The following is an 8,839-nucleotide window of genomic DNA, read 5'->3' on the forward strand; positions in this document are numbered from 1 at the left end:
GCTGAGGGCTGATATTTTTATGTAGGGCACACAAAAGGCAGTAATAGATGAAAGGAAAGGTGCTAGAAGTTTCCAATGGCTTGAAGTATTCAAAGCAACTATAACCCTTGCTTAGTGGATCTCTTAGTGTCTACCACAGCATGCATTGTGGTCTCACTCCAGGGCTATATTAACTCTCTCCTTTGTTATATATAGTCCAAAGGGACATGGACTGTGTGGGCATTCGTCAGAAAATCACAGTTGTCCACGATAATGATGACATGTTAATAGCAATAGACGAGCAAGAATAGTAAGTACGTTGGAGGCTTTGGTAAGACACATGCAGGAGATGAGAGATAAACTCTATGAATACTGTGGGGTCAACTATAGCAGTAAGGTGTGGTCAGGGCACGCTGAGACGTCTTCACCAAAATAGAGCACAGATTGCTACATCTTACGCTTCCACAAATAAGAAGGAAGCACAATGTCGTATAGGGCCCTTTTAGGTTTTTTAAGCAGCATATTCCACACTTGAGAACACTACTTTAGTACATTCATCATGTGACTAGAAAGGTTCCCAGTCTTGAGTGGGGACCATAGCAGAAAGGGATCTGAGCAAGTCCAGGCAGTGATACAAGTAGCCCTGCCATTTGGGCTAAACGACCAGCAGACCCTGAGCTTTTAGAGGAAGCTGTGGTGAGAAAGGAATGACAGGTGACCTTTATGGCAAGCCCCAGTAGGATAATTAAGATTTAGACCTCTAGGTTCTGGAAAGACCCATGTCATCTGCAAAGTGAGAATATCTTTGTATTACACCTTACTACCCACAAGAGATTATCAAGGCAGGGCACTAAGTAACTTGGTAGACATAATAGTCAGCCATTTGACACAGGTAACCTTTGTCATTAGCCACTTTAGGACTGGTACAATGAGTGGCATGGGGTGAGTGCTACATATGTGCTACATAACTATGGTGGCATGGGGTGAGTGCTACAAATGGGCCCACCAGCGTGGGCTTCCATCACCAAGATTGATCTACCTACTGAGGCTACTGATGTCATACCTGACAACATAAAAACACGAGACCCTAAAGCTCATCCATTGGGGAAACTAACCAGCCACGTGGTGGCAAGTTTGTGACATTGGGCCGCTTGTACTCTAGAAGGAGATGTAAATGATCTTAATTAAATAAAATTAATAAATATTCTGGGTGTAGGTTTTCCTTTACTTCCCATAGGACCGTAGCCAGCAATACTTTCCGAAGGCTTATGGTCAGACCATGGCCACGTGAGTATCAGATCCATTGGTTCTATCACATCTACACTCCCAGAAACTGCTAAACTGATGAAGTATTGGAACGGCCTGCTGAAGTCTCAGGGAATACGAGTTTAACAATAACAGTCTGTGAGAATTGGGAGCCATCCTCTAGGACACCGTATATACCTTCAATCATCAACCATGTTATGGCGCTCTGTTTATAACGGGTACTACACACAAGTTGGGAAAACAAAGCTTTAAAGTAGGAGTGGCGCCTTCTATAGATTTTCTATTACTTCCATAATAAATTATCAAAAATTTAGTGACTTGCAACAGAATACATTTATTACCTCATAGCTTCATAAACTTGGTCTCTGCCTAGAGTCTCCCAAAGCCAACATCAAGGTATTGGCAAGCCTGTAGATCTTTCTGGAAGCTCCAAGGATCAATGCACTTCCAAACCCATATAGGTCGTTGACTGAATTCAATTCTTTGAGGATGCAAATCATCCGACCTAGGACTGAAGTCCCAGTTCCTTTGCTGGATGTTAATTGGGGCTGGTCTGTGTTCCTAGGAAATACCTACACTTCTCAAGCTTTTCATGTCGCTCTTCTCCAGCAAGGTCAGGTTCAGTCTCTTTCATACTTTGAATCTCTCTGATTTCTTCTATTGCACCTCTCTTACTCAAGCCAGAGAAAATTATCTGTTTTTGAGGGCTCATGTAATCATATGATCACATGTAATCACAGATTATATGCAGACAAATAATCCAAGGTAATCTCCCTAATCTTAAAGGTTGTATCTTTAATTACATTTGTAAAGACTCTTTTGCCATGTAACATATTCAAAGTTTCCTAATTAAAGATTAGGATGTGGACATCCTTTGGGACCATTCTGCTTACCATACACACTCACTTACTTTTATTCTTAGTCACCTTTTTGGGAACTCTGTGCCTCCTGCTCTTCATCTCTGTGAGCCTAGAGGACCTTGTTCCCAGAGGGCAAACACTTCCACCAGCAAGATTCCCAACCTATCTTATCAGAATTACTTGGAAGAATGACATTGAAATCAATGCAAAAATGCATAAAATGCATAAAATGCCAAGAATAGGTCATCATAATAACAAAGTGTAAAATGGTGTTGTAGTATGTGGGATCTTGCATTGGGCAGAATTTCCTGTCTTCCAGACACGGTGGGGGGCAGGGAACTATTTCTGCATTTCCATTTATTTGGAGAAGGTTGAGAAGAAAGTGTGATCTGATAAGCTCCATAAATGATAGAAGGGAGGGAATCCATCAAGATGGGAGGGCAGAGGCATTCCAGACATAGCTCAAGTTCTGGGAATGCACAGATGAAAAGTGCTGACACGCTTCCCTATCTGAGTGGAGGGGACTGGGTAGGTGGGGGTGAATGGAGCAGTGAGGGAGGGTCCTGCCAAACCTGAAGGGAGCCGTGAACTCCAAGACGAAGCACTTAGTCATGATGGATATAGGAGAATTAAAAGCCGCTTTCGGGTTGTTTTCTTTCTTTCCTTTTTTTTCAGGATGAGTGTAAAATGATCAAAGTGGTGGAAAGAAAAGAGAATTTTTGGTGAAATACTTATGACCAACCTTAAGGAGAAATGAATACAGTTATGTTTTTACTGGGTTGTTTCCTAACAGTTTAAACAACTGGAAAAGACAAAACTGGGTAATTGAGGATAGCAAAATGTCAAAACCTTGAGAAGTTACCCAAGAAATCTTGAGCAGCTGAAAGAGGTAAAGAATTCTTTTACCCCAAGTTTTATCTAAACTGTTTTTTTTTCCTCAAGACAACTTCCCAGCCTTTACTGCAATAAGATGTTCTTTGTTGCTAAAGATGCTACGTTACCAAGAGTGAGATTACTAAATAATATTTGTAGTAACATGTTCCAAAGCTCCAGATTGCATCAACAATCACACCGAAAACTCTCTTCAACAAAACTTACTGTAACTTTCTTTCAGGACTCTTAAATTCTTTTCTGAAAACTGGTAGCGTATATAAAACCCCAAACCTTCAAGTACCGAAAAAAAAATGAGCTGAAAAGAATAATAACGAACCTTCTATAGGACTTACTATATATTCAGAAGTTTCCTTAAGCAATTAAGGTACATTATTCACTAAATTTTCATGACAAACCTAGGAAGTGGGTTTTTTTAATAGAGGTTAAGTGACTTGCACATGGTACAGAGTGGAAAATTGGTGAAGCCAGAACTCAAACCCAGTTGTATATCTTTACTGTCTGTGCTGTGTCTAAACCACTACTGGTAAATGAATTAGAGTTTGACCTCATAGTACAGTCTTTGTCTCCATTGAAACTATTTACCTGTGTCACTGGGTGAAGGCATCTGAAGGGACAATAACTTGCTGAGAATTCTACATATGGGTGAGTTTAGGAAAGTATATTGAGACTTTTAGTCATTACATCATTTGGCGGAAGAGAAGTTCTGCCCTGCCTAAATTCTGGTCAGAAACACATTTAACTTTTACAGAGGAAGTGTATCAGTCAGGGTTGTCCAGAGAAATGGAACCCACAGGCGATCTATATAAAAAGAGGTTTATAATAAGAAATTGGCTCCTGTGATTAAGGAGACTGAGAAGCCCCACGATCTGCTGTTTGCCAGCTGGAGACCCAAGAGGTACGGTGATGGGGTTCAAGTCTGATCCCGAAGGCCTCACAACCAGGAACAGGTTATACAGTTTCCACCCTGAGTGCAGGGCAAGACCAAGATCCCAGCTTGAAAACAGGCAGAGAGTGAATTTTCCAGTACCCCACCTTTCTTTCTAGTCAGTTCTCCAGCAGATTGGGTGGAGCCCAACCGCCTTGAGGGGGGCAATCTGCTTCACTTAGTTCACCAATTTAAATGCTAGTCTCCCCTGGAAACACCCTTCAGACAAACTCAGAATAGTACTTAACCAAATATCTGGACACCCACGTCCCAGTCAAATGGACACATAAAACTGACCATCACAAAAAGAATTCTCCAGTCTCTTTAATACAAATTCAGGTCAAAATAGTTCTCTTAGGCTATTACTACACTATTTCACCATAGGTAGCAAAGCTCACATAGAAACATTTAGATCCTGATGAGGAAAGAAAATGTACAGGTAATTTTTTAAAATAGTGCTTTCAATGAACACTATAATGGGTTCGTTGGGTTGCAGTTTTAGCATAGCGAGGAGACTTTTAACCCAAGTCTTAAAGTGAGGGAGTTGGGCCATCATAAGAGAAGTTTTCTTAGGGGAAGTTCTCTTTTTAGCTGATTCCTCACGGAAGAATAGGGGTTAGCTTGGCAAAGTTGGGGCACAATGTTCCAGGGAGAAAGAATGGCATGTCCAAGAGCCTGGAGATAAAAGAGTACAGGGGTTTTACAGGATTGTATGTAGCCTAGATTGGAAAAGGAGACAAAGCAATGGATGAAGGATAAGATGAAAGGTAAACAGGTACCACCACATCATGAAAGACTGTAGCAAGGTGCTTAAACCCTATAAAGTGACAGAAATCCATGGCAAAAGAATGTTATGATCAAATTTGTGCTAGAGTGATAAGTAGCTGAGTGAATTTGATTTATTCTTTAATAGTAGAAAGCAGATGTAAGATGGCCAAGGCCATGCGCAAGTCATGGAGGACAGTTAGGGGGCTACTGAGGTATTATAAGAAGAGTCGATGGTGAATGGAAAGAAGTTGATATCTCCAGAACTACTGAGGTAAAAAAAAATTGTTATGTCTCTGAGGTTGTGATTGTGGATGATGAATCAGAATTACTGCTTTCTCATTTCAACCAATTTTTTTAAGTTTATTTATTTTGAGAGTGAGTGAGTGAGAGCATGAGGGAGGGGCAGAGAGAGAAGGAGAGAGAGGAAATCTCAAGCAGGTTCCACTCTGTCAGTGCAGAGCCCAATGTGGTGCTTGAACTCACGAACCCTGAGATCATGACCTGAGCCCAAATCAAGAGTCAGAAGCTTAACCGACTGAGCCACCCAGGAGCCCCTCAACTAATTTATAATTTCATATTTGTAAATAAAAAATTGACTTTAGATCCATAGAATTCTCCCTCATTTGAGCCTATAGAACATGCATGTGTGTATATTACCTTTTAAGTTTCTTTAACATCTATCTGTTCGTGTTTGTGTCTATGATTGTTTATTCTTTCTTGATATGAACAATAAAAGAAATGTCTCCTGGGGTAATCATAAAAGACTTATCACATCAATTTTATAAAACTAAGCTAATTATTAAGAATACACTTAGTGCTTTAGAAGCCACCTATTGAGGGAGAGTTAATTACCTAATCATCCTGGACTCCTGGAATCCCATAAGTGGGAGCTGGAGGGAAATGAACATCTCGTCTGGAGTGTTCTGACAGGCTCCCAAATCACCTAAGTCATTTTGACACAAGCATGCCCAACCGTTAGATGCCAAAGAGAAGACATGTCCTTGTTTTTGATTCTACAGCTACATCCAACAAGTAGCAGCATCTCTCAGACATAATAAATTAGGGAAAAAATGTTTACTAAAAAGAAAAAGAAACAAGCTTATGAAAGGATAAAACATCTTCTGGAGGTAGTGACTCTAAATAAAGCACACATAATTTAAGATGACAGGTAGCTCTAACCTCTGTGGAGTTTTTGCAATCCATCAGCCCACTAGTCTATAGATAGCACTCTGTATCTGAAAAACATTTTTGCCTGTTGTTTGATCTACTCTTCTGGGTGGTATATCCTCATCCATATCCACAAAGAAGGGCTTCAGACATTAAAAAACTAACTAAATAAAACAGAACAATTTAAAAGCTTAAGAAAATGTGAGGGGCACCTGGGTGGCTCAGTTGGTTAAGTCTGACTTCGGCTCAGGTCATGATCTTGCAGTCCATGGGCTTGAGCCCCGTGTCAGGCTCTGTGCTGACAGCTCAGAGCCTGGAGCCTGCTTTGGATTCTGTGTCTCCCTCTCTTTCTCTGCCCCTCCCCTGTTTGTGCCCTGTCTCTCTCTGTCTCTCGAAAATAAACGTTAAATTTTTTTAAATAAATAAAAATTAAAAAAATAAAAATATTAATTTTTAGCAATCAAATGTAGTCTAAAACTCTTTTAATATGCTTTATTAGTATATAATTGTATAATTTTGGGCTTATTCATTGATAAATTTTAATCCAGCAAAGGAGAGGAATACTATTTAGCAACAAAACCTATACTTTCTTTGGATTTATTTAATTGTTAGATTTCCATGAACTAAAAGGGCAATTCAGAAACATTAATATTGAAATTAATTCATTTATTTATTTTTTTAAAATTTTTTTAATGTTTATTTTTGAGACAGAGAGAGACAGAGCATGGATGGGGGAGGGGCAGAGAGAGACGGAGACACAGAATCTGAAACAGGCTCCAGGCTCCGAGCTGTCAGCACAGAGCCCGATGCGGGGCTCAAACTCACGGACCGCGAGATCATGACCTGAGCCGAAGTCAGATGTTCAACCGACTGAGCCACCCAGGCGCCCCGAAGTTAATTTATTTTTAAAAAAGCCTAGGAGATATGATCTAGTAGGTTGAAAACTTCTAATATTTTTTTTTGTGTTGCTTTTTGTTCATATTATGTTACAATGAAGTATAAATAAAGAAGAGAGAACACTAATAAAATAATAATAAAATATATTTACTGAACTCTCATTTTGTACTAAAGAGTTTTAAAAAATGTTTTGTATTTGTTATTTCATTTAATTCTAGAAATGTAATTAATTAAAACGTAAGTTCCATGAGGGCAGAGATAATTTTGCCTGTTGTACTCACTGATATATCTATCTATCTATCTATCTATCTATCTATCTATCTATCTATCTTGTACTTCATCTCTGGTATACAGCAGGCATTAGAATGGAAACCAAACTGGAAAAGAGGAGATGCACGTTACACAGTAACAAAACTTTGGAAAAACTGTCATCTAGAATAACTTGGAAGGCTTATCATCCCCTTACTGAGTCTGTAGTTTTAAAATAAATGATTACCAAGCGTCAGAACAGTAGTGTGCATCTACTTTTACTTTGTGTTTTTAAGATGCTCTTTCAAGAAAGAGACCAGGGGCGCTTGGATGGCTCAGTTGGTTAAACGTCCAGCTCTTGATTTTGGCTTATTCCATGATCTCACAATTTCATGAGTTCAAGCCTTGTGTTGGGTTCTGCACACTGACACTGCACAGCCTGCTTGGGATTCTCTGTCTCCCTCTCTCTCTGCCCCTCCCCCACTCACACTCTGTCTCTTTCAAAATTAAAAAAAAAAAGAGAGAGAGAGAGAGAGAGAATCCAGATCATGACATAACTATGTGGTTGGAATGTAAAAGTTTAGAAATTGGGAGTTCAGAAATTTGAGGCCTTGAAAATTTACAAAAATCAGTTGCTTATGGATCTGGAACAAGAAGGGAAAAGCCAGAGAAAGATTTCAAGGTTTCACTAATATCCAGCCCTGTGGCAAAGATTGGTTTAAGGGTATGGCCTTCCCACCCCAGTTTAGAAGTCAGAGAAACTCAAATTATCATGCTTTAAGTTGAAAGAGGAAAGGGTAGGTACACAGAGGCAATTAATTAATGAAGCTTGAGAATAACTTTTAAAAAAACATTTTAACTGTGATTATTGGCACATGGAACTTCTTTGAAGCAAACAGATCAGAGGTATTTAAGGGAATTGACTTGCCAAAAAAACCAGTAGTCAAAAGTCCATAAATTTACATTTAAATAGATTTTAAAAAACGATACCTATCCTTGTCACGTCTGACCTTACCTTTACTATTTCATCTAGTTGAAGGCATTTCCTAAAAGTGTAAAATAATATTAAGGACGATAAATAAAGTCATCAATGACACCGATCCTTGGGAAATTCACACTTAGGAAGTCTCTTCCATTTCTCTAAGTTAGTTAGCCTTTTATCATGAAAGTGAATTGTTATCCAGCCAGTGCTTCAGTTCAGGGTCATAGAGATTCTATTTTTTTTTTTTTTTTTGGAGGGGGTCTTCCGGTAAAGACCGGAAAACCTGCTAGACAAATTCTAAAAGAGCTGTAACACTGAGATTCTATTTTTATTCGCTCAGTCATTCACTCTTTCTTTAATGATTCAATATATGTCTCTTGAGATCCTACTTTACATAAGACATCGGCATCCACAAACACACATACCTCTTTGATCAGCAGTACATTAAGGGAAAAAAATATCCTTTGAATGATCGACATACATGATGTGTTTTTAAAATGGTTATGATTACAGATTTTTGTCATTAGGATGGCTGTTGCAAGTTGCTTTCAAAGCCATTACATCTAAACAAGAGAGATACATTTGGAAAAAGAAAAAGGGCTCTTTATAAATCAGGAAAAGGTATAAAATTACTCCAGAGAACACAAAATCCTGGTAGTAGTTGTGGATTTTCCTGTTTTAGTCTTCTATTAATTCTAAGAGAACCTGCACACAGCCTTCTATTTCATAGCCAATAGTGTAACACTAATGATTCTGAGAAGTACATTATGGACATATTTCTTTGAGTGGAAAATTATTTGTATACCATTAGGGAAAAACATTCAATTTAATAACTAAATTCTGTATCTATGT

General features: G+C 38.8%; 1 non-coding gene across 1 annotated transcript; it reads right to left on the reverse strand.

The window, feature by feature from the left end:
- Nucleotides 1–8,242: 8,242 nt before the first annotated feature.
- LOC113600774 (U7 small nuclear RNA) lies at nt 8,243–8,304 on the reverse strand. The gene has a single exon (XR_003421864.1). It is a non-coding gene; the product is annotated as a U7 small nuclear RNA (small nuclear RNA).
- Nucleotides 8,305–8,839: the final 535 nt, after the last annotated feature.

This window comes from Acinonyx jubatus, chromosome F2 (genome assembly GCF_027475565.1).
Source record: "Acinonyx jubatus isolate Ajub_Pintada_27869175 chromosome F2, VMU_Ajub_asm_v1.0, whole genome shotgun sequence".
Lineage (NCBI taxonomy): Eukaryota > Metazoa > Chordata > Mammalia > Carnivora > Felidae > Acinonyx > Acinonyx jubatus.